Below are 26,238 nucleotides of genomic sequence, written 5' to 3'. Positions count from 1 at the left end.
AGCTTAACTACTATCATTGTGTGAATTCTACATATTATCATTTTCTATGTTCAGTAGCCCAAAACAGAAACACCTCGAGCTTGACTGTAGTTGTTTCTCCAATGCCAGTTAAGGGTTCCCATCTTGATAGTTACAAATTTCTAGTAGTGACTGTATTCGCAACCCAATCACTAATTAGTAATTACACTCTATCGACTTGCAAACTAATTACACTATATGGGCTTGCAACCCAATCCCATTCTAATTTTGTGAACATTTTATAAAATCTGTAATTTCTTACAATACAGCTCTATATCTTCATTGTTTGTTATTTGTTAGTCAATACAGCACTGGCACAATATATTGATAAAATACATAGTACTGCTACTGACTCACCACTCACGAAGGAAGCGGTCATCCCACCGCCATGGGCACGACATCCCCATCGAGGTTTGGCGGCACGGGAGAGTCCCGGCTCGAAGGAGAACTCTGCGGCGCGCAACGCCATTGCGCGAAGATGATGCTTTGGATCGAAGGCTAGTTCTTCAGTTTTTCCACCTGTTTGCTCCAAGGTGTCTGCAATTTCACCACCTATTTTCTCCAAGGTGGTCTCGGTTTCACCACCTGTTTGCTCCGAGGTGGCGATAGAATCAACGAGAGTGGTATAGTCTGCATTCATCCACATTGTAGTCCACGGCTGCAGAAATACCATAGAGATTAGGAGTACAAGAGAAATAGCATAAGTGTGGGTAAACATGGTAGATCTTTTTTGCTAGGAAAATATGCTTCTACAAAAAGGAAGACAACTAAGCTATTTGAATGAAAGCTACATAGTTCATTAAAGCATGTTTTCATGACAAATACACCCTTTTTGTTTTTATTATAGGATGAAAGACACCCTTAGTTAGGCTAAAGCAATGTTTTGCAAAGAGAGTATTTGGTGGAAGCAACATCCAATAGCATGATCAAACAACATATTTGCAACATCTATTTATAGCAAAAGCACAGAGACTTTGATAGGTATTAAGGCACTCATGTCAACAACAGTTGAAAATCTCAGTCTAAAAAAACCACCAAATCATCATAGCTATTCTTTTAGGCTTTGGAATAGCTATGATGATTTGGTGGTTTTTTAGACCAATAGAGCAAACCAATGACACATGACAGTTCTGAATACTCTTACTGCAGCACAGATAAAAAACACAGATCACACTTGTCCAACAGCACATCTTCCCAAGATAACTATCCTTGTTGTGTCAATGTCCTTCTTCTAAGCTAGGTAACCATCACTCTAACCATACCTACAAAGAAAATCAAATTTAGATGTATCACAAATGAAGAAAATAAGAATGTTTAAACCCACAAAGTATTGAGAGCTACAACAACATTTTAGGGATGCATATGAAAACAACCAAATGATGATATTTATTTTCGTAGTTTAAGTTTCACTCTAGAAAGAAATCTCACAGAATAGCTATCTTGAATACACAACCATGTGTTCAGAATAACATCACAATTCATCTTCAGACCCTAACACGTTTAAGAATCTTCTATATGTCTTTGGGTACATTGTCTTTAGCTTCATTCCCATTGAACTTCAATAAGTCCATAAAAACAAGTCCTTTGTTTATCCCCATTCTGATACATGCAGTTATTGGGCTGAATTTTGCCGATTTTGGAGCACATAACTGAACATACTATATCAATAAAGAAACAAGGGCAAAGGACGTAGCTATTTGAAAACAGTATCCTTGCGAAACTTACCTAGAAAAGAAAATATAGGCAATGATCAATAGATAGTGGTTGAGATGACTTAATTATTTGCTACAGATCAGTGCCCATGAGCTCATAAACCAAGTAAACGTCTTTGAAGCTCCTTCTATGCACAGCATGCTGAGTCAAGTACAGCGGTGGATCGGCCGGGCTGAGAATCGAACGCACGCAAAGTAGAGGAGGCAGGAAGGGGAACCCCAACACAGCCGGTAGTGGTAGGTACCTCGAGAGCAAGAGCAGGGGGCGTGGTCGTCCACCGCCCGCTTAAGCTGTCAGCGTCACCAGGCTAGGAGGGGGAGGAGCGTGAGCTGTGGCTAGGATTCGAACCGCGGGAGCGCAGAGTGGAGCGGCACCCACCATCACTCGTGGCATTGCATCCACTATCGTGGCATCCACCGGTCACCGTCGCTGCAGATCTAGCAACATGCGTCGAGCGGAGCGGGCGCATCGAAGGGGCGGTGTCGGTGTTTCGACCCCGGGGGGTCCCTGGACCAACGAGTAAATTGTCGCTGCGTGTCCCTGCCCAGATGGGTTGGCGCGGGATGGAACACAAGATGTGGAACAAGCCTTGTATTATCCTGCACCAGGGGTGCCGCTCGCAGTAGGGGTTACAAGCGCGTCGCATGAGGGAGAGAGAGAGAGGGGGCTCGTACGCCGCTTCCCTCGCGCAAACCTCCCTCAGGGTGGCCCTGGACTCCCCTTTTATAGAGGCAAGGAGAGAGTCCAGGTGTACAACGGGGGGCGTAGCTATGTGCTAACGTGTCTGGCAGTGGAGTGCCTAAGCCCTGTGTACATGCCAACGTGGCCGTTGGGGGAGAGCTTGGGCGCTATACATGTGATGGCATGGCCGTTAGAGGAGCACCTGAGTCCTGTAGGAGCACAGCTGGTGAAAGGGAAATGTGCCCTTGGGCCATTTCTAAGTATTTTGGTGATTGAGTGTCAACACAAGTGCTTAAACGTGAATCAATGCCCATGGATGAACCAAGTGCAAATCAAGAGCAAAGGTATGTTTCTAAGTCTTAGTACAATGGTTTTGTGTACTAATATACTTGTCTAAGTGTTAGAAACAGGAAGAAGAAGAAAAGAAAGAAGTTGGCCGTGTACAGCCAGAAGGCTGCTTCGGTCTGGGGCACCGGACTGTCCGGTGGTCCACCGGACAGTGTCCGGTGGTGCACCGGACAGTGTCCGGTGCGCCAGGCTGCCTCGGCCGAAGAAGCCGCTCTCGGGAATTTGCCGACGGCGTACGGCTAAAATGCACCGGACTGTCCGGTGTGCACCGGACTGTCCGGTGAGCCAACGGTCGGCCAGGGCCAACGGTCGGCCGCGGATTCTGCGCGCGACACGTGGTCTGGTCAACGGTCGGAAGGAGGCACCGGACTGTCCGGTGTGCACCGGACTGTCCGGTGTGCACCGGACTGTCCGGTGCGCCAGATCTACAACGGTCGGCAACGGTCGGCTGCGCTGTTTATGGAAGGAAATCGGGCACCGGACAGTGTCCGGTGTGCACCGGACTGTCCGGTGCGCCCGACGACAGAAGGCAAAGATGGCCTTCCAGATTTGTTCTCAACGGCTCCTAGCTGCCTTGGGGCTATAAAAGGGACCCCTAAGCGCATGGAGGAGTACACCAAGCAACCTTAGAGCATTCCTGATCATCCACACTCAGTCTTTGCGCATCCGATTGTCATTCTAAGTGATTCGAGCTCCGTTCTTGTGAGAACCTTGAGATAGTCTTTTGAGCTCGACTCTTGGCTGTGTGTGTGCGTGTTTTGCTGTGGATTTGTGTGTGTTGCTTCCCTCCCTTACTCCGTATTTCTTTGTGAATCTCAAGTGTAAGGGCGAGAGACTCCAAGTTGTGGAGATTCCTCGCAAACGGGATATTGAAAGAAAAGCATAACACTGTGGTATTCAAGTTGATCATTGGATCACTTGAGAGGAGTTGAGTGCAACTCTCGTCCGTTGGGACGCCACAACGTGGAGTAGGCAAGTTTTGTACTTGGCCGAACCACGGGATAAATCACTGTGTCTTCTCTGTGTTGAACTCCTTGTGATTATCATATTGTGCAAGAACTTCTCTCTAGCCACTTGGCATTAACTGTGCTAACACTTAATCAAGGTTTTGTGGCTTAAGTTCTGAAGTTTACAGGATCACCTATTCACCCCCCCTCTAGGTGCTCTCAATTGGTATCAGAGCCGTTCTCTTCAAGAAAGGGACTAACCACCCGAAGAGATGGATCCTAAGGGGAAGGGAATCGTGATCAACGACAAGGAAAAGGAGTCCTTCGTCAACGAGCCAAAAGATGATAAATCCAACGACTCTGGCTCGGGCCACATACGTAAAGATGGGAAGAAGAAGAAGACAAGGCGCATCAAGGAGATCGTCTACTACGACAGCGACGAATCCTCTTCTTCCCAAAAGGACGACGACAACGACTACAGGAAGACGGTCAATTTGAACTTTTCATTTGATTATTCTCGTATTCCACATAGTTCGAATTCGCATTTGCTTTCCATTCCTCTTGGCAAACCTCCACACTTTGATGGGGAGGACTACGGATTTTGGAGTCACAAAATGCGTAGTCATTTATTCTCTCTCCATCCAAGCATATGGGAGATCGTAGAGAATGGAATGAAATTTGATAGCTCGGATAGCCCTATGTTTATTAATGAACAAATTCACAAAAATGCACAAGCTACTACTGTGTTGCTAGCCTCTTTGTGCAGGGACGAGTACAATAAGGTGAGCGGCTTGGACAATGCCAAGCAAATATGGGACACCCTCAAGATTTCTCACGAGGGGAATGACATCACCATGCTCACTAAAATGGAATTGGTGGAGGGCGAGCTTGGAAGGTTTGCAATGATAAGGGGCGAGGAGCCAACCCAAACATACAACCGGCTCAAGACCCTTATCAACAAAATAAGGAGTTATGGAAGCACGCGATGGACGGACCATGACGTCGTCCGACTATTACTAAGGTCCTTTACCATTCTTGATCCTCATTTGGTGAATAATATTCGTGAGAATCCCAGGTACACCAAAATGTCACCCGAAGAAGTCCTAGGAAAATTCGTCAGCGGGCGAATGATGATTAAGGAAGCAAGGTACGTGGACGACGCCTTGAATGGACCAATCAACGAGCCGCAACCTCTTGCTCTCAAAGCAACAAGAAGCAAGGAGGCGCTACCTAGCAAGGTGGCACAAATTGAGGCGGCCGGACTTAATGATGAAGAGATGGCTCTCATCATCAAACGCTTCAAGACGATGCTAAGAGGTCACAAGGGGCAGCCAAGCAAGACCAAGACAAAGGGGAAGCGCTCATGCTTCAAGTGCGGTAAGATTGGTCATTTTATCGCTAACTGCCCCGATAACGATAGTGACCAGGAACAGGGGAACAAGAGGGAAAAGAAGAAGCATTACAAGAAGGTAAAGGGCGAGGCACATCTAGGCAAGGAGTGGGACTCGAATTGCTCCTCTTCCGACTCCGACAATGAAGGACTCGCCGCCACCGCCTTCAACAAATCAACCCTCTTCCCCAACGAGCGTCACACATGCCTTATGGCAAGGGAGAAGAAGGTATGTACTCGCAACTCTACCTATGCTTCTTCAAGTGAGGACGAATCTAGTGATGTGGATGAAGTAGATTATTCATGTTTGTTCAAGGGCTTAGATAGATCTAAGATAGACAAAATTAATGAATTAATTGATGCCTGGAATGAAAAGAATATACTTTTAGAAAAGCAAGAGGATTTGTTGTATGAAGAACATGATAAGTTTGTAGAGGCTCAAAAATCCCTTGCATTAGAAATTAAAAGGAATGAAATGCTTGCTTGTGAAGTGTCAACATGCCATGACTCTATTTCTAACTTAAAGAGCATAAACGATGATTTAAATGCTAAACTAGTAGAAGCAAATAAATCCAACTCTTGTGTTGAATATGTTGAAATTTGTACTAGGTGTAAGGATATTGATATTAATGCTTGTAGCGAACACTTAGCTTCTATTTCAAAATTGAATGATGAATTAGCTAGTCTTAATGCTCAACTTAAGGCTAGCAAAAGCGAATTTGATAAGCTAAAATTTGCAAGGGATGCCTACACGATTGGTAGACACCCCTCAATTAAGGATGGACTTGGCTTCAAAAGGGAAGCCAAGAACTTAACAAGCCATAAGGCTCCCATTCCCATTAAGGAGAAAGGGAAGGCCCCTATGGCTACTAGTGCTAAAAAGAACCATGCCTTTTTGTATCATGATAGGAAAAATTCTAGAAATGTGTTTAGAAATTATGATGCTTTTGATTCACATGCTTATGATTCTTATGCCATGACTGCTTCTAGTTCTTCCTATATGCATGGTAGAGATATGACTAGGAGAAATGTTATTCATCATGTGCCTAGAAAGAATACTATTCATGCTCCTAGGAAAGTAGTAAATGAACCTTCTACAATTTATTGTGCTTTAAATGCTTCCTTTGCTATTTGTAGAAAGGATAGGAAGATAGTTGCTAGGAAGTTAGGGGCAAAATGCAAGGGAGACAAAACTTGCATTTGGGTCCCTAAGGAAATTGTGACTAACCTTATAGGACCCAACAAGAGTTGGGTACCTAAGTCCCAAGCCTAAATTTGCCTTGCAGGTTTATGCATCCGGGGGTTCAAGCTGGATTATCGACAGCGGATGCACAAACCATATGACGGGGGAGAAGAAGATGTTCACCTCCTACGTCAAGAATAAGGATTCCCAAGATTCAATCATATTCGGTGATGGGAATCAAGGCAAGGTAAAAGGGTTAGGTAAAATTGCAATTTCTAATGAGCACTCAATTTCTAATGTGTTTTTAGTTGAGTCCTTGGGATATAATTTGCTATCTGTTAGTCAATTATGCAACATGGGGTATAACTGTCTATTTACAAATGTAGATGTGTCTGTCTTTAGAAGAAGTGATGGTTCACTAGCTTTTAAGGGTGTATTAGACGGCAAACTTTATTTAGTTGATTTTGCAAAAGAAGAGGCCGGTCTAGATGCATGCTTAATAGCTAAGACTAGCATGGGCTGGCTGTGGCATCGCCGCTTGGCACATGTGGGGATGAAGAACCTTCACAAGCTTCTAAAGGGAGAACACGTGATAGGTTTGACTAACGTGCATTTCGAAAAAGATAGACCTTGTGCAGCTTGTCAAGCAGGTAAACAAGTGGGAGGAGCACATCACAGCAAGAATGTGATGACCACTTCAAGACCCCTGGAGCTGCTGCATATGGACCTCTTCGGACCCGTCGCCTATCTGAGCATAGGAGGGAGTAAGTATGGTCTAGTTATTGTTGATGACTTTTCCCGCTTCACTTGGGTTTTCTTTTTGCAGGATAAGTCTGAAACCCAAAGGACCCTCAAGTGCTTCCTCAGGAGAGCTCAAAATAAGTTTGAGCTCAAAGTGAAGAAGATAAGGAGCGACAACGGGTCCGAGTTCAAGAACCTTCAAGTGGAGGAGTTCCTTGAGGAGGAAGGGATCAAGCATGAGTTCTCCGCTCCCTACACACCACAGCAAAACGGCGTGGTAGAGAGGAAGAACAGGACGCTAATCGATATGGCGAGGACGATACTTGGAGAATTCAAGACCCCCGAGTGTTTCTGGTCGGAAGCCGTGAACACAGCTTGCCACGCCATCAACAGGGTCTACCTTCATCGCCTCCTCAAGAAGACTTCATATGAGCTACTAACCGGTAACAAACCCAACGTATCTTACTTTCGTGTATTTGGGAGCAAGTGCTACATTCTAGTAAAGAAGGGTAGAAATTCTAAGTTTGCTCCCAAAGCTGTAGAAGGGTTTTTGTTAGGTTATGACTCAAATACAAAGGCGTATAGAGTCTTCAACAAATCATCGGGTTTGGTTGAAGTCTCTAGCGACGTTGTATTTGATGAGACTAACGGCTCTCCAAGAGAGCAAGTTGTTGATCTTGATGATGTAGATGAAGAAGATGTTCCAACGGCCGCTATGCGAACAATGGCGATTGGTGATGTGCGACCACAGGAACACTTGGTGCAAGATCAACCTTCTTCCTCAACCATGGTGCAACCCCCAACTCAAGACGATGAACAGGTTCATCAACAAGAGGCATGTGATCAAGGGGGAGCACAAGATGATCATGTGATGGAAGAAGATGCGCAACCGGCACCTCCAACCCAAGTTCGAGCGATGATTCAAAGGGATCATCCCGTCGACCAAATTCTGGGTGACATTAGCAAGGGAGTAACTACTCGTTCTCGATTAGTTAATTTTTGTGAGCATTACTCTTTTGTCTCTTCTATTGAGCCTTTCAGGGTAGAGGAGGCCTTGCTAGATCCGGACTGGGTGCTGGCCATGCAGGAGGAGCTCAACAACTTCAAGAGAAATGAAGTTTGGACGCTGGTGCCTCGTCCGAAGCAAAATATTGTGGGAACCAAGTGGGTGTTCCGCAACAAACAGGACGAGCACGGGGTGGTGACGAGAAACAAGGCTCGACTTGTGGCAAAAGGTTATGCCCAAGTCGCAGGTTTGGATTTCGAGGAGACTTTTGCTCCTGTGGCTAGGCTAGAGTATATTCGAATCTTGCTAGCATATGCCGCTCACCATTCTTTCAGGTTGTACCAAATGGATGTGAAGAGCGCTTTCCTCAATGGGCCAATCAAGGAGGAGGTGTACGTGGAGCAACCCCCTGGCTTCGAGGATGAACGGTACCCCGACCACGTGTGTAAGCTCTCTAAGGCGCTCTATGGACTTAAGCAAGCCCCAAGAGCATGGTATGAATGCCTTAGAGACTTTTTAATTGCTAATGCTTTCAAGGTTGGGAAAGCCGATCCAACTCTTTTTACAAAGACATGTGATGGTGATTTGTTTGTGTGCCAAATTTATGTCGATGACATAATATTTGGTTCTACTAACCAAAAGTCTTGTGAAGAGTTTAGCAGGGTGATGACGCAGAAGTTCGAGATGTCGATGATGGGCGAGTTGAACTACTTCCTTGGGTTCCAAGTGAAGCAACTCAAGGACGGCACCTTCATCTCCCAAACAAAGTACACGCAAGATCTGCTAAAGCGGTTTGGGATGAAGGACGCCAAGCCCGCAAAGACACCGATGGGGACCGACGGACACACCGACCTCAACAAAGGAGGTAAGTCCGTTGATCAAAAAGCATACCGGTCAATGATAGGTTCTTTGCTTTACTTATGTGCTAGTAGACCGGATATTATGCTTAGTGTATGCATGTGTGCTAGATTTCAATCCGATCCTAAGGCATGTCACTTAGTGGCGGTGAAGCGAATTCTTAGATATTTGGTTGCTACGCCTTGCTTCGGGCTCTGGTATCCAAAGGGGTCTACCTTTGACTTAGTTGGATACTCAGACTCCGACTATGCTGGATGTAAGGTCGATAGGAAGAGTACATCGGGGACGTGCCAATTCTTAGGAAGGTCCCTGGTGTCATGGAACTCTAAGAAACAAACCTCCGTTGCCCTATCCACCACTGAGGCCGAGTACGTTGCCGCAGGTCAGTGTTGCGCGCAACTACTTTGGATGAGGCAAACCCTCCGGGACTTTGGCTACAATCTGAGCAAAGTCCCACTCCTATGTGACAATGAGAGTGCTATCCGCATGGCGGAGAATCCTGTTGAGCACAGCCGCACAAAGCACATAGACATCCGGCATCACTTTTTGAGAGACCACCAGCAAAAGGGAGATATCGAAGTGTTTCATGTTAGCACCGAGAACCAGCTAGCCGATATCTTCACTAAGCCTCTAGATGAGAAGACCTTTTGCAGGTTGCGTAGTGAGCTAAATGTCCTAGATTCGCGGAACCTGGATTGAATTGTAGCATACATGTATTTATGCTTTTGATCATGTTCCTTTTTGCATTTTGTTGCTTATTATGGTGCTCAAGTTGTACAAACACTCCCTGGACCTCACAAGTCCGTTGCAAAGTGATGCACATGTTTGGGGGGAGATGTGTTACAACTTGACCCTTTTGAGACTAACCATGTGCTTGAGTTTGATGATTTAGTCTCGAAGGAGGGTTGAAAGGGAAAAGGTGGACTTGGACCATGAAAGACTTCCACTGCACTCCGATGAGAGGGTAACTTATTCCAAGTTCATCTTTAAACTCTTATTGCCTATTTGCTCTTAATTGAAGATTTTGGTGAGGCAATGGGGTTAAAGGGCCAAGATTGATCCCGTTTTGGTGCTTGATGCCAAAGGGGGAGAAAATAAAGGCCAAAGTGATAAATGGATCAGCTACCACTTGAGAAATTGAGAAATTTTGAAAATAGTAGAGTTTTTGTTTTGTTAAACTCTTTTGTTGTCTCTCTTGTCAAAGTTGGCTTCTTGTGGGGAGAAGTGTTAATTATGGGAAATAGGGGGAGTTTTTGAAATCTTTGATCAATCTCTTTTGGAATGACTCTCTTTATGCTTCAACATGTGTGTTTGACTTAGAGATAGAGATTTGAGTTTGATTTGCAAAAACAAACCAAGTGGTGGCAAAGGATGATCCATATATGCCAAAATCGAATAAAGCTCAAATTTATTTTTATTTGAAGTGATTTTGCACTTGTTCTAGTTGCTTTATGGTGTGTTGGCATAAATCACCAAAAAGGGGGAGATTGAAAGGGAAATGTGCCCTTGGGCCATTTCTAAGTATTTTGGTGATTGAGTGTCAACACAAGTGCTTAAACGTGAATCAATGCCCATGGATGAACCAAGTGCAAATCAAGAGCAAAGGTATGTTTCTAAGTCTTAGTACAATGGTTTTGTGTACTAATATACTTGTCTAAGTGTTAGAAACAGGAAGAAGAAGAAAAGAAAGAAGTTGGCTGTGTACAGCCAGAAGGCTGCTTCGGTCTGGGGCACCGGACTGTCCGGTGGTCCACCGGACAGTGTCCGGTGGTGCACCGGACAGTGTCCGGTGCGCCAGGCTGCCTCGGCCGAAGAAGCCGCTCTCGGGAATTTGCCGACGGCGTACGGCTAAAATGCACCGGACTGTCCGGTGTGCACCGGACTGTCCGGTGAGCCAACGGTCGGCCAGGGCCAACGGTCGGCCGCGGATTCTGCGCGCGACACGTGGTCTGGTCAACGGTCGGAAGGAGGCACCGGACTGTCCGGTGTGCACCGGACTGTCCGGTGTGCACCGGACTGTCCGGTGTGCCAGATCTACAACGGTCGGCAACGGTCGGCTGCGCTGTTTATGGAAGGAAATCGGGCACCGGACAGTGTCCGGTGTGCACCGGACTGTCCGGTGCGCCCGACGACAGAAGGCAAAGATGGCCTTCCAGATTTGTTCTCAACGGCTCCTAGCTGCCTTGGGGCTATAAAAGGGACCCCTAAGCGCATGGAGGAGTACACCAAGCAACCTTAGAGCATTCCTGATCATCCACACTCAGTCTTTGCGCATCCGATTGTCATTCTAAGTGATTCGAGCTCCGTTCTTGTGAGAACCTTGAGATAGTCTTTTGAGCTCGACTCTTGGCTGTGTGTGTGCGCGTTTTGCTGTGGATTTGTGTGTGTTGCTTCCCTCCCTTACTCCGTATTTCTTTGTGAATCTCAAGTGTAAGGGCGAGAGACTCCAAGTTGTGGAGATTCCTCGCAAACGGGATATTGAAAGAAAAGCATAACACTGTGGTATTCAAGTTGATCATTGGATCACTTGAGAGGAGTTGAGTGCAACTCTCGTCCGTTGGGACGCCACAACGTGGAGTAGGCAAGTTTTGTACTTGGCCGAACCACGGGATAAATCACTGTGTCTTCTCTGTGTTGAACTCCTTGTGATTATCATATTGTGCAAGAACTTCTCTCTAGCCACTTGGCATTAACTGTGCTAACACTTAATCAAGGTTTTGTGGCTTAAGTTCTGAAGTTTACAGGATCACCTATTCACCCCCCCTCTAGGTGCTCTCAGCTGGCAGCGCGGCGAGGACCCTGCTGACGTCTCCTTGCTGTCGTAAGGGGCTGAGAGCCACCGGCGTCATGGCGCACGCGGGGCACCATCATTACCCATCGCCGGGGTAAGCCAGATGGGACGCCGGTCTTGTTCCTTGTAGCCTGAGCAGGCTAGGAGTAGGGGAATGATGTATCCCCTATCAGCATGGTCAGTCCGAGCCCAGGGTCGGTCGAGGCGGAGACTTCTCTTGTGGCCGAGGCCGGGGTCGGGCGAGGACACGATTCCTCCTGAGACCGGGGTCGAGGCCGAGTCCGGGGGTCGGGCGAGGCGGAGACCTCCTCTCGAGGCCGGAGCGTGAGGTCGGGCGAGGCGGAGACCTCCTCTCGAGGTTGGAGCGTGAGGTCGGGCGAGGCAGAGCTTCCTGTTGCGCCCGAGGCTTGAGCTCGGTGGTTGATCGTGACCTGTTGTCAGTCGTTGCCGGGGTGGCTGACACGGCAGTCGGAGCAGAGCGGGCGACACTGTTTTCTTGTCATATCGGATAGTAAAGAGGAGGGGCGAAGTGACTGCGGTCACTTCGGCTTGGCCGATTGAGGCGCGTGTGTCAGGATACGGCGTCAGACATCCCCCGCATTTAATGCGCCTATGAAGCGGTCGGTTGGTGAGGCGGTATGACTAAGGTTGCTTCTCGACGAAGCCTGCCCGAGCTGGGCCTCGGGAAAGCCGAGGGGGCGCCTGCCGCCTGAGGAGGCCCTCAGGCGAGGCGTGAATTTGTCTGGGACCACTGTTCCAACCCGAGGCTGGGCTCAGGTAAGCTCGCGTCCTTCGGGTAGACGAAGTCTTGGCTTGAACCGCACCCGTCAGTTGGTCTGAGGGTGTTAACCAGCCGTGATTAGGAGCGTTGGGAGTACCCCCTAATTATGGTACCCGACATTAGCCCCCGAGCCTCGAAGGGAGTGATGGTACTCGCTTGGAGGCTTTTGCCACGTTTTCGGTGAGGGGACCAACCTTTCTCGGTTTTTTGCCTTGTTCTGGTGGGTGCGTGCGAGCGCACCCGCCGGGTGTAGCCCCCGAGGCCTCGGAGGAGTGGTTTGACTCCTCTGAGGTCTGAATGTTTTTTGTGGTGCTTCGGCCGGTCTGGTCGTTCCCTCTAGCGGCCGGGTTCCAAGTTGTCAGGCTGGTTTGTTGATGCTGTCAACAGTTTTGGCCGTAGCCGGGTGCGAGAGCAGCCCCTGAGCCTCTGCACGGAGCGAGAGGACGATCAAGGACTTTCCCGACTTTTATTATACGCCCCTGCGTCGCCTTTTCGCAAGGAGGAGGGGGGGGGGGGGGAAAGCGCCATGTTGCCCTCGGAGGGCACCGAACATGGTGTTTCCAGTGAGCTGCTGTTAGAGCGGTTGCCGGTGAGCCGCTTGGAGTTCGTCATCCCGCTGGCCCCCTGGTATGGAGGTTGTTCATACCCGCGGGAACGGAACCGGAGTCCCGTTTGTAATGGCACCTTGAGCGCCAGTGTATGTTCATGGTGGCTGTCGAGGCCTGAACATTTGGGTATTCGAGACTGAAGCTGTGTGTCTTCCTCATTCCGAGCGCTGGGACTTGTCTGTTGGCTAGCCGAACCACTTAACCGAGCATTGGTTGCCTTTCGCGGAAGGTGACGAGTGAGGTGTCCGTATCCCGGAGGCGTAGGAGTCCCTCGGCTCTGTCGGCCTTGCCGCTCTAGGCTTCCCTTGCTCAGTTTTCGGAACCCTCGGCTGCTCTGTGATGAGCCGAAGCCAGAGGCAGCGGTGTTAGCGCGGACAGACGCAGAGTCGGCTCGGAAGGAGACTTCGTTGGCCCGGGAGATGGCGGCTTCCTAGGCTGAAGAAGGTGTGGCAACAGCTGCTGGAGCTTGGCCAAAACATCTGCTGGCGCAGTGCTGGCGTCCTTCCTTAGGTGGAGGTCCTTTTGCCTGGGTCGCCGTCCGAGGCCGGGCCTGGTTCCGCCGAGGGTGGAATCAACGCCGAGGGTGCTGCTGCTCCCCCTGCCGATGCCTGAACCCGCAGGAACAGTTTGTCTGTAGCATGCGCATGTTTTTGTCCAGCCGCCGAGGCCTAAACACTTTATCGTCGTGTTTAAAAAGCTGCGTCTTCTCTCCTCTTGTTTCGAGTATCACGACTTGTCTGTCAATAGCAGAATCGTTTATCTGAACAAGAGTTACTTTTCGTGGAAGGTGATGAGTGAGGTATCCGTATCCCGGAGGCGTAGGAGTCCCTCGGCTCGGTCGGCCTTGCCGCTTACGTGCGCTCTCATTCAGTCGAAGGATTCCATTATTGGGACAGTCGAGAAGGCGCGAAAGTCATTTTCTACCCGAGCGTTAGGACTTGTTTGGTAGCAGGATCGCTTATCCGAGCATGAGTTACTTCTCGCGGAAGGTGATGAGTGAGGTATCCATATCCCGGAGGCGTAGGAGTTCCTCGGCTCGGTCGGCCTTGCCGCTTACGTGTACTCTTGTCGTTCTCAGGATCCCGCTATCAATACGGAAGTCGAAAGCACAAAGGTTGTTTTGGTAGAAAATTTTTCCGAGGAAAATTTTGACGCAGAGGGGGTTCCCCCCTTCTAGCCCCCGAGGGAGGGTCGGGCTTTGCTGAGGCAAGGACGACCCTTCCTTGACGGTTAGACTTTACGTACGTAAACGAGGTACGTGAACGACTTAAAACATCTTAAGGGTAGAAACGACGTAGCTGTTGGATGTTCCAAGCGTTGCTGTAGACCTCGCCTTGGTCGTTGGCCAGCTTGTATGTTCCGGGCTTCAAGATCTTGGCGATGATGAAGGGTCTTCCTAGGGAGGAGTGAGCTTATGGCGCCCTCGGGCGTCCTGTCGCAGGCGAAGCACCAAGTCTCCCACTTGGAAGCCTCGGGCCCGAACGCTTCGGGCGTGGTAGCGCCGCAGCGACTGCTGGTATCGTGCCGAATGTTGTAAGGCGACGTCCCGAGCCTCCTCGAGTTGGTCCAGCGCGTCTTCTCGGCTGGTCTGGTTGCTTTGGTCGTCGTACGCCTTGGTCCTCGGGGAGCCATATTCTAAGTCCGTGGGGAGGACGGCCTTGGCCCCATAGACTAGAAAGAACGGCGTAAAACCTGTGGCACGGCTCGGCGTCGTCCTTAGGCTCCAGACTACCGAGGGTAGCTCTTTCATCCACCGCTTGCCGAACTTGTTGAGGTCGTTGTAGATCCTTGGTTTGAGCCCCTGTAGAATCATACCGTTGGCTCGCTCCACCTGCCCATTCGTCATGGGATGAGCTACGGTGGCCCAGTACACATGGATGTGGTGGTCGTCGCAGAAGTCCAGGAACTTTTTTCGATGAACTGTGTGCCATTGTCGGTGATGATTGAGTTTGGGACCCAGAACCGATGAATAATGTTGGTGAAGAATGCCACCGCCTGCTCGGACCTGATGCTGTTTAGGGGTCGGACCTCGATCCACTTTGAGAATTTGTCGATAGCGACCAGCAGGTGCGTGAAGCCCCCGGGTGCCTTCTGCAAGGGTCCGACGAGGTCCAGACCCCACACAACAAATGGCCAGGTGATGGGTATTGTCTACAAGGCCTGAGCGGGCAGATGCATCTGCTTTGCGTAGAATTGACACCCCCGGCAGGAGCGCACAATCCTAGTGGCGTCGGCCACCGCAGTTGGCCAGTAGAAACCTTGTCGAAAGGCATTTCCCACGAGGGCTCGAGGCGCTGCATGATGGCCACAAGCCCTCGAGTGTATTTCTTGCAACAGCTCTTGTCCTTGGGCGATGGATATGCATCGTTGAAGGATGCCCGAGGGGCTGCGGTGGTAGAGCTCTTTTTCATCACCCAGCAGGACAAATAACTTGGCGCGCCGAGCCAGCCGCCGAGCTTTGGTCTTGTCGATGGGAAGCTCTCCTCGGAGGAGATATTCCAGGTACGGGGCCTGCCAGTTCGAATTTGGCGCGTCCCCATTCTGTTCCTCTTCGACGGGCAAGGCCTCTTCCTCGATGGCCGAGGGCGCCTCGGGTGCGGCCGAGGGTACCTCGGGCTGGGCCGAGGCTTCCTCAGGCTCGGGCGCGTCGTCGATCTTGACGGATGGTTGATGCAGATCTCTGGAGAAGACGTCGAGGGGAACTGTTGTTCGCCCCGAGGCTATTTTCGCCAGCTCGTCCGCAGTCTCATTGTACCGTCGGGCGATGTGGTTGAGCTCCAGCCCGTAGAACTTGTTCTCCAGGCGCCGGACTTTGTCGCAGCAGGCTTCCATCCTTCGGTCACGATAGTGGGAGTTCTTCATGACTTGGTCAATGACAAGCTGCGAGTCGCCTCGAGAGTCGAGGTGTCGGACCCCTAGCTCGATGGCGATGCGTAGCCTGTTAACCAGTGCTTCGTACTCGGCCACATTGTTTGACGCCGGAAAATGGAGGCGAATGACATAGCGGAGATGCTTTCCGAGGGGTGAAACGAAGAGCAGGCCAGCGCCCGCTCCTGTTTTCATGAGTGACCCATCGAAGTACATGGTCCAGAGCTCGGGCTGGATCGGAGTTGTCGGTAACTGGGTGTCGGTCCACTCAGCCAGGAAGTCTGCCAAGATCTGGGATTTTATGGCCTTCCGAGGAGCGAATGATAGCGTTTCGCCCATAAGCTCCACCGCCCACTTTGCTATCCTACCCGAGGCCTCGCGGCACTGGATGATCTCCCCCAGGGGGAAGGATGACACCACATTTACTGGATGAGACTCAAAGTAGTGTCGCAACTTTCGCCGCGTCAGGATCACCGCGTAGAGCAGCTTCTGGATCTGTGGGTAGCGAGCTTTCGTCTTGGAAAGTACTTCACTAATGAAGTAGACCGGCCTCTGGACGGGCAGTGCATGCCCTTCTTCTCGTCTCTCGACTACGATCGCGGCGCTGACCACCTGAGTAGTCGTAGCTACGTAGATCAAGAGGGCTTCTCCTACGGCGGGGGGCACCAGGATGGGTGTTTTCGTAAGGAGCGCCTTAAGGTTTTCGAGAGCTTCCTTGGCCTCGGGGGTCCAAGTGAAGCACTCGGCCTTCCTTAAGAGGCGGTACAGAGGCAAGCCTTTCTCGCCAAGGCGTGAGATGAAGCGGCTTAGAGCCGCAAGGCATCCCATGACCCTCTGTACTCCTTTCAAATCTTTGATCGGTCCCATGCTGGTGATGCCCGCGATTTTCTCCGGGTTGGCCTCGATGCCCCGCTCGGAGACGATGAACCCAAGGAGCATGCCTCGGGGGACTCCGAAGACACACTTCTCAGGATTGAGTTTCACGCCTTTCGCTCTCAGACACTTGAATGTCGTTTCAAGGTCGGAGAGGAGGTCGTAGGCTCTCTTCGTCTTGACAACGATGTCGTCAATGTAAGCCTTGACCGTTCTGCCGATGTGTTCTCCGAACACGTGATTCATGCACCTCTAGTAAGTGGTGCCTGCATTCCTCAACCCAAATGGCATTGTGGTGTAACAGTATATGCCAAAAGGTGTGATGAAAGAAATCGCGAGCTGGTCGGACTCTTTCATCTTGATTTGGTGATAGCCTAAAGTAGGCATCGAGGAATGACAGGGTTTCACACTCAGCTGTGGAGTCCACGATTTGATCGATGCGAGGGAGAGGGTAGGGAACTTTCGGACATGCCTTGTTTAGACCAGTGTAGTCTATGCACATCCTCCATTTCCCATCCTTCTTCCTTACAAGAACAGGGTTAGCTAACCATTCAGGATGGAATACCTCTTTGATGAACCCTGCCGCGAGTAGCTTGTGGATCTCCTCGCCTATGGCCCTGCGCTTTTCCTCGTCGAAACGGCACAGGGTTTGCTTCATCGGTCGGGCTCCAGCTCTGATGTCCAGTGAGTGCTCGGTGACATCCCTCGGTATGCCGGGCATGTCCGAGGGACTCCACGCAAAGACTTCGGCATTTGCATGGAGAAAGTCGACAAGCACTGCTTCCTATTTGGGGTCGAGCTCGAAGCCGATCCGAACTTGCTTGCTGGCGTCATTGCTGGGGTTGAGAGAGACGGACTTGACCGCCTCAACTGGTTCGAAGTTGCCGGCGTGCCGTTTCGCGTCGGGTGCCTCCTTGGAGAGGCGTTCAAGGTCGGCGATGAGGGCCTCAGACTCAGCGAGAGCCTCGGCGTACTCCACGCACTCCATGTCGCATTCGTACGCGTGGTGGTACATGGACCCGACGGTGATGATCCCATTCGGGCCCGACATCTTGAGCTTGAGGTAGGTGTAGTTGGGGACGGCCATAAACTTGGCATACCATGGTCTTCCCAACACCGCATGGTAGGTTCCTCGGAACCCGACGACCACAAACGTGAGAACTTCCTTTCGGAAGTTTGAGGGAGTTCTGAAGCAGACGGGTAAGTCGATCCGTCCGAGGGGTTGGATTCGCTTCCCGGGCGCGATCCCGTGGAAGGGTGCCACACCGGCCCGGACTTTGGACCGATCAACCCCTAAGAGTTCCAGGGTCTCGGCATAGATGATGTTAAGGCTGCTGCCTCCGTCCATGAGGACCTTGGAGAGCCTAACGTTGTCGATGATTGGATCGACGACGAGCGGGTACCTTCCCGGGCTCGGCACGAAGTCGGGGTGGTCGCCTTGGTCGAAGGTGATTGGCTTGTCGGACCAGTCTAGGTAGACTGGCGCTGCCACCTTCACCAAGCAGACTTCCCGACGCTCCTGCTTGCGGTGCCGAGCCAAGGCATTCGCCGCCTGCCCGCCGTAGATCATGAAGCAGTTATGGACTTCCAGGAATCCCTCTTCCTTGCCGCCCTCCTTCTTGTCGTTGTCATGGCCCTTGCTATCCTCCGCCGGGGGCCCGGTCTTATGGAAGTGGCGTCGGAGCATGATACATTCTTCGAGGGTGTGCTTGACGGGCCCCTGGTGATAGGGGCACGACTCTTTGAGCATCTTGTTGAACGCACTAGCCCCTCCAGGTGGTTTCTGAGGGTTCCTATGCTCGGCCGCAGCGACGAGATTCACGTCTGCGGCGTCGCGCTTCGCTCGCGACTTGTTTTTGGCCTTCTTCTTCGTGCCCCACTGGGCGGACACCTCAGGGCGTCTGTCTTCGGCTCGACCTGAGGCTGCTTGTCCTTCCGGGAGATGGCTTCGACCGCCTCTTGACCCGAGGCAAACTTGGTGGCGACGTCCATCAGTTCGCTCGCGCAGGTGGAGGTCTTGCGCCCCAGTTTGCTCACCAGGTCCCGGCAAGTGGTGCCGGCGAGGAAAGCCCCGATGACATCCGAGTCAGTAACGTTGGGCAGCTCGGTGCGCTGCTTCGAAAACTGCCGGATGTACTCTCGGAGGTACTCCCCTAGCTGCTGGCGGCAGCTTCGGAGGTCCCACGAGTTCCCAGGGCGCACATACGTGCCTTGGAAGTTCCCCGGCGAAAGCTTTGACCAAATCGTCCCAGTCGGAGATCTGCGCAGGAGGCAGATGCTCTAGCCAGGCTCGGGCGGCGTCGGAGAGGAAAAGGGGTAGATTATGGATGATGAGGTTGTCATCATCCGCCCCTCCCAACTGGCAGGCCAGTCGGTAGTCCGTGAGCCATAGCTCCGGCCTCGTCTCCCCCGAGTACTTGGTGATACTAGTCGGGGCTCGGAAACGGGCAGGGAACGGTGCTCATCGTATGGCCCGGCTGAAGACTCGTGTGCCGGGTGGTTCGGGTGAAGGACTGCGGTCCTCCTTGCTGTTGCAGCGTCCCTCGTGCCTGGGATGGTAGCCTCAGCGCACCTTCTCGTCGAGGCGGGCTTGATGGTCGAGGTGGTGGTGCTCGTTGCCGAGGCGTTCCCGGGCGATGGGCGCCTCGTCCCGTGTACGCTCTGGACAGACCGAGGCTTCCCGAATGCGGTGGGAGGACACCGCACGATGCTCCGAGGGGTCAGCTCGCCTACGGGAGGCGGAGCTTTCGGCTCGTCGAACCGCGGCGCCCTCTAGAAGATTCTTGAGTTCGCCCTGGATGCGCCGTCCCTCGGTGGTGGATGGCTCCGGCATGGCCCGAAGCAGCATCGCCGCTGCAGCTAGGTCCTGGCCGGACCCGCAGACAGCCGGAGGCAGCGCTGCCCTAGCATTGTCGACGATGTGGTGCCGGATGTCTTGGGCCCGGTGACAGGCTTCTCAGGTGAGTGATCGGCCTGCCCACTCCTGTTCGATGTTCTGTCGGAGCTACACAAGCCGGTCTGCTTCCCCGTCGACTCAGGCCTACATCTCACGGATTTGCTCGAGCTGTATGTCCTGACCCCCCGCAGGGACTGGGACGACAGCTAGCTCCCGCATGATGTCAACACGAGATGAGGGCCCAGGGGGATCGTCAACCTCTGGCATACCGAGGTGGTTGCCTTCGTCGTGATCCCCCAAATCGATGTGGAAGCATTCACGACTTGGGCCGTAACCTTCATCGTCAAGGTCATGGCCATCGTCAGAACAACCGGAGAGGCAGTGGTCGCATGCGGACATGAAGCTCCGCATGGCACCGGGGTCACTGAGGGCAGAGAAATCCCAACCGGAGTCGGGGATGTCCTCCTCCTCAGAACCCACCGGCCCGGAGGTCGAGACGGCTGTCAGTCGGTCCCAGGTCGACCACATGTGGTACCCCAGAAGGTTTGGATACGCCTTTACAAAGGCGCTCACCATTGCGGGGTCGCTAGGTGGATCAAAGCTGAACCGAAAAGGTATGGGATGGAAAACGGACGGTACCTCTTGGTCGTTGGACGGTGGTGAAGTCGCGTCGGGGGCGGTGCACACCGTCAACTCAGGTACGAGGGTAACGCCCAGCAGGCCTTTCGCGAGGGTGCTGGCGTCATCAGTCCGCTTGGGGCTGACACGTTGTGGGGAAGTGACACCCACCGTCGCCTCAGGTGCGAGGGCAATGTCCGACATGTCCCGCGGGGGAGTGCCGGCGTTGTCGACTCGCTCTGGTGCGACAGCCGACAAGGTGCCGCCTCCTGCGTGGCCATGGTTGCCCCGTCTCCGCCTCCTCCGACGAGAAGGGTGGCAGGGACGACCGGAGTGCTCCTCTTCTGCCGCGGGGAGATGCTATCGTAGAGCTCGCCGCCGCCGGGCGAGTCGAAGACCGTCGTTGTCGTCACGCCGCGGGGGAAGGAGTACTATGTCGTAGCTACCGTCGAGGGACATGAACTCAAGACTCCCGAAGTGGAGCACCGTTCTGGGCTGGAGAGGTTTCTGAAGACTCCCCATCTGGATCTCAACGGGAAGGTGTTCGTTAACACGCAGCAAGCCCCTACCTGGCGCGCCAACTATCGGTGTTTCGACCCCGGGGGGGTCCCTGGACCGACGAGTAAATTGTCGCTGCGTGCCCTTGCCCAGATGGGTTGGCGCGGGATGGGACACAAGATGTGGAACAAGCCTTGTATTATCCTGCACCAGGGGTGCCGCTCGCAGTAGGGGTTACAAGCGCGTCACATGAGGGAGAGAGAGAGGGGGCTCGTACGCCGCTTCCCTCGCGCGAACCTCCCTCAGGGTGGCCCTGGACTCCCCTTTTATAGAGGCAAGGAGAGAGTCCAGGTGTACAACGAGGGGTGTAGCTATGTGCTAACGTGTCTGGCAGTGGAGTGCCTAAGCCCTGTGTACATGCCAACGTGGCCGTTGGGGGAGAGCTTGGGCACTGTACATGTGATGGCGTGGTCGCTGGAGGAGCGCCTGAGTCCTGTAGGAGCACAGCTGGCAGCGCGGCGAGGACCTTGCTGACGTCTCCTTGCTGTCGTAAGGGGCTGAGAGCCACCGACGTCATGGCGCACGCGGGGCACCATCATTACCCGTCATCGGGGTAAGCCAGATGGGACGCCGGTCTTGTTCCTTGTAGCCTAAGCAGGCTAGGAGTAGGGGAATGATGTATCCCCTATCAGCACGGTCAGTCCGAGCCCAGGGTCGGTCGAGGCGGAGACTTCTCTTGTGGCCGAGGCCGGGGTCGTGCGAGGACACGATTCCTCCCGAGACCGGGGTCGAGGCCGAGTCCGGGGGTCGGACGAGGCGGAGACCTCCTCCCGAGGCTGGAGCGTGAGGTCGGGCGAGGCGGAGACCTCCTCCCGAGGCCGGAGCGTGAGGTCGGGCGAGGCAGAGCTTCCTGTTGCGCCCGAGGCTTGAGCTCGATGGTTGATCGTGACCTGTTGTCAGTCGTTGCCGGGGTGGCTGACACGGCAGTCGGAGCGGAGCGGGCGGCGCTGTTTTCCTGTCATATCGGACAGTAAAGAGGAGGGGCGAAGTGACTGGGTCACTTCGGCCTGGCCGACTGAGGCGCGTGTGTCAGGATACGGCGTCAGACATCCCCCGCATTTAATGCGCCTATGAAGCGGTCGGTTGGTGAGGCGGTATGACCAAGGTTGCTTCTCGACGAAGCCTACCCGAGCCGGGCCTCGGGAGAGCCGAGGGGGCGCCTGCCGCCTGAGGAGGCCCTCAGGCGAGACGTGAATTCGTCTGGGACCACTGTTCCAACCCGAGGCTGGGCTCGGGTAAGCTCGCGTCCTTCGGGTAGACGAAGTCTTGGCTTGAACCGCACCCGTCAGTTGGTCTGAGGGTGTTAACCAGCCGTGATTAGGAGCGTTGGGGGAACCCCTAATTATGGTACCCGACAGGCGGGCAGGCTCCTTCCTTGCCACGGTGATGGCGGATCGGTGTCCATAGGAGCTTCACCCACAGTCACTCGCGGCTAGCTGCTGCACAAGAAACCTCATGTACTACAATCAGGCAAGGTATCACTATATCACTGCCATATTTACAAGGTTCGACTATTCAACTGGCCATGTACTTAAATTACTACCTAGCTACTCCTAACAAAGAGGGATGATGTACGAGCATTTCTATAACCCCAAATTAATAGGATTGGGGAAAAATGGACATATATGTTGCCTGCCTAATGATTTGTAAATTAAAACAATGAGAATGTGAAGATATAAACATGGTAATCGCTTAAAATCTGTTTATAAAACAGATCATAAGCTACACATTGAATAGAATTAGCAGCAAAGCACAGTACTGAAACAAGGACAAGTGCATGCTGAACTCTCTGAACTTACTGGGAAGTTGAGTTTGCAGTCTGATTCCCTGTACTTGAGCGCTGCAAGATCATAGGTGTGGGCTGCTGCCTCCTCAGTCCTTACCATCAAAAGCTCCTAAAAAGAAAGAAGATTACAACCTATTCGCTTGACTTTAATATGTACTGGCTTCTACTACAGTGTTTTTGTCTCAAACAACTGGCTTTAATCCGAAGCGAACAACACAAAGGATTTTAACTCATATATTCCTATGTCCTTGCATTTGTAAAGGTAATACCATCTATGCAACTGTCTGTTCGTTTCGTGCAAATAAAGCTTCTTTGGAATATGACACCTGTAAGTTGAGGCTCTCATTAGAAAATAGGCAATCTTCATAATCACCTATGGTAATATGCGACATCAAATCTAGTGGCCAAACCTCAATCGCGAAAACTGCTGGTTCAATAGATCCTGGTATGGTTTCCTGATCGATGGATGGATTGTCCAACACATACAACTGTTGTTTAACAGTTTTGGATTTGTGACATGGCTAACAGTTCTTCAGTTTCACAGCTGCAGGATTGGTTGATTATGTAGAGGCTCTTGTAAGGCGAAGAGAAACTGATTATAATGTATGATCACGTGGCAAAAAAAAATTCTGAAAAAGCATAAACATCACTTTGATATACAAAATATGTGTGGTAAAATGTCACTGTATTAAGGCAGGGGTGGGTTAGTTTCTAGCAGAAGTGCAACGTCCGAATAACACAAAAGGGTCTAGTAAGCCAGTATAATGGACCGTTCCCACAAAAAAATGTTACTTTAGTATCAAAACCTAAGAAACACACCTTATAATCCCTGCTAAAAATGCTCATCCGCCAACTAAATTTCAGATTCCTATGCATTATTATAAGTATATAATATGTATCTGAAGTACTCTATAAGTGGAATGATCGGTCACAAAAGGCAAAGCATTTCATATAAAGATCTAGTTCCACAGTTCTGCATCCCCAAATAGCATCACATTCCAAAAGTCAAAGCATTTTATATAAAGATTTAGTTCCACAGTTCTACATCCCCAAATAACATCACAATATAAAGCGCCTGGCTTCCTACCTATATTTTCTTAGGTTGTAAGCTACAAGACTGATATAGAATAAAATAAGAACAGAAGCTATAAAAAAATTACGATTTTTTTACATCATTAAAAAATTAATACGAACAATTTATGATATGTATTGCAATGGTAAATATTTAGCCTTGTCTTAGTTTCACAATCAATCATTTTAACAGACAAGGATGAGATGTGAAAAAATGATCACCTCTTTTTAACTGCAGTACTAGACAGAACACCATTTGGACAGTTCAGTTCTTCAATTCCTTGACAACTTGGACCTCTTGGACTCAGCGGGTCTCAGGTGTGGAATATGCAATTCAAGTATATGCGATATTTATGAGAATGCATTGTACACTACATGGACCTAGTTTTATTCCATATAAAATTATTAAATTAGTTAATAATGTGCATTACATCGACACGCCGAGAGACCACTTATGATACAACTCTGCAAGCATTCCATTCATCCCTTGTATTCAGTTCACTTTAACCTAAAGAAACATGCTTCTTATTGGCAAGTGTGGAACTTTCACCACAGGTTAAACATGAAGACAATGATCTCTTCCCAAAGATCAATATCAGCCATGTTATTAGGGAAGGCAACATTCTAAAGATGCAGCCCAAGCTATGCACTACCCTCCCCTCTAATAAGAAGAGTCAGTATTACCGACCTCGTGTCAATGTGAGAAACTGAGCAGATCGGACCGGACAGGACGCACCTGGTTGTCGTCGTAGACATGGGGTAGGCGAGTCCAAAGCTCGCCATGGCCGACGCCCTAGATCTCCGCCTGGATCTCGCGGGGGCACGGTGATCACTATCTTCATGTTTAACCTGTGGTGAAAGTTCCACACTTGCCAATGTGAGCACCAGAACAAACTCTTGTGGCGATGCTTTTGCATGCAAGAAAAAGCAAACACTCGATCAAAACTCCACCAAAGAAACAAACACGAAACAAGCGGGATGGCGAAACTGAGCAGATCGGACTGGGCAGGACGCACGTGGTTGTCGTCGTAGACATGGGGTAGGCGAGTCCAAAGCTCGCCATGGCCGGCGCCCTAGATCTCTGCCCAGATCTCGACCGCGCACCAAGCAACCGACGCGAGACAACGAGCAGGGTTTACTCCTCCAGACCGTAGAGCTTCTTCTTCGCCGACGTGTTGGAGATGGAAATCTGCAGGGTGAACTTGCTGGTGGAGATGAACTGGATGGGCTTGGTGAGGTCGGCCTCCTCGCCGCCATCATTGCGGTGCCGCCCTCCGTGAAGACCCCATAGATGACGTCGTCGCGGGTCTGCAGGATCACCCTCTCCGCCGTCATCCTTGTGGCGCTTCTGTCGACAAAGAATGCTCTGTCATCGGTTGGCGGCACCCTTGGGCATAGGATCCTGGGTGGGCATGAAGTTGTCGGGAGCGCATACATGGGCATGGCGGGGGGTGATGGGGGCTGATTCGCCGGGAGCGCCATGCGCGAGGTGGGAGGAGGTGGCTAGATGGCGCGGGGCATGGCGAACGCAGATACGAAGAAGGGGTGTGGGGTGGAAGATGGGGCGGCGGTCACGGACCTGTGCTGGGGCAGGGGCTGCGGGGCGGGGGTCACAAATGTGGGTGGGCGAAGCAAATGTGTGTGTGGGGTTCGTGTCGGGAGGACGGGGGTAGGGCCGGGGGTAGAGGGGGGACCAGGGGAGCAATCTCTGGGCGGCTCTCACGAGCGCGGAAATCTGGGGTGGGGACGCGGCCGTTGCGGGGAGACGAAGGGGGCAGACGCAGACAGGCGCGGGCGTGGAGGGGGCGAGCGGGGGCACGGTGATGCCCTCGGTGGACGCCCTCGTTGCACACTTAAGAGTAGTACAGATATGTTCAGCGTAGCAGAGAGGACCACGAGGAGGCGCTACGTCAAATGCCATAAACCCACTGATGCAGATAGTTTGTCCTGCTTGCTCCAACTTCACTATGTACTGCAGCACAAAGGCAATCAGTGGATTCAAGAGAAATAGAAGAAGTATATGTTTGCACCAAAGAATATCCAATAAATGAACTATAACTTTGAAAATGAGATCATGGTTCCCTAGACAATGTTTCACTACTAATTCAAACACTGAAGAAACTGTAAGTAGGGAGTTACCTGCTCTGGTGTTAAGGTGAAAGTATTGTTTGCTATGGTGAATGCAAGATTTGGCATCTTTGAGATCTGATGGCAATCAACAGTTGACTCGCCATTGGGGCTAGGGAGACGCTCACAGAACTGCAATGCACATTAAAATAAGAAATGCTGTCACATTCTGCACAGTTCCCAATCATAGAACTGTCCAAACATAACAAAGTATCCCAACCTGATTAGCTCGCAGAGACGCAATGATCCTGCAGAACCAAAAATAAATCAATACTTTCATCTAGGGAAAGAACATGTGACGAAACAGTCAGAAAAATAAATCATAGAAAGCTCCCTTCCAAGCTTTAAACTATGGCAAAGCACTCCTAAAATAATT

At 51.2% G+C, this 26,238-nt stretch overlaps 1 non-coding gene across 3 annotated transcripts; it reads right to left on the bottom strand.

Annotated features, from left to right (window-relative positions):
• Positions 1–238: 238 nt before the first annotated feature.
• LOC103646248 (uncharacterized) lies at positions 239–26,238 on the bottom strand. Of its 3 annotated transcripts, XR_562085.2 has the most exons (9): positions 26,083–26,238; positions 25,875–25,994; positions 24,752–25,707; positions 23,958–24,584; positions 23,075–23,208; positions 22,934–22,990; positions 22,678–22,773; positions 1,163–1,280; positions 239–676 (listed from the first exon to the last, which is right to left on the bottom strand). It is a non-coding gene; the product is annotated as an uncharacterized protein (transcript). The 3 variants fall into 3 exon arrangements; XR_562084.2 differs by having other exon boundaries at positions 23,958–25,707; XR_002267132.1 differs by lacking the exons at positions 22,934–22,990; positions 23,075–23,208 and having other exon boundaries at positions 23,958–25,707.

This window comes from Zea mays, chromosome 2 (genome assembly GCF_902167145.1).
Source record: "Zea mays cultivar B73 chromosome 2, Zm-B73-REFERENCE-NAM-5.0, whole genome shotgun sequence".
NCBI classification, from domain to species: Eukaryota; Viridiplantae; Streptophyta; class Magnoliopsida; order Poales; family Poaceae; genus Zea; species Zea mays.
Note: the sequence above shows the minus strand (reverse complement) of the source record. Positions and strands in the feature narration are given on the sequence as shown.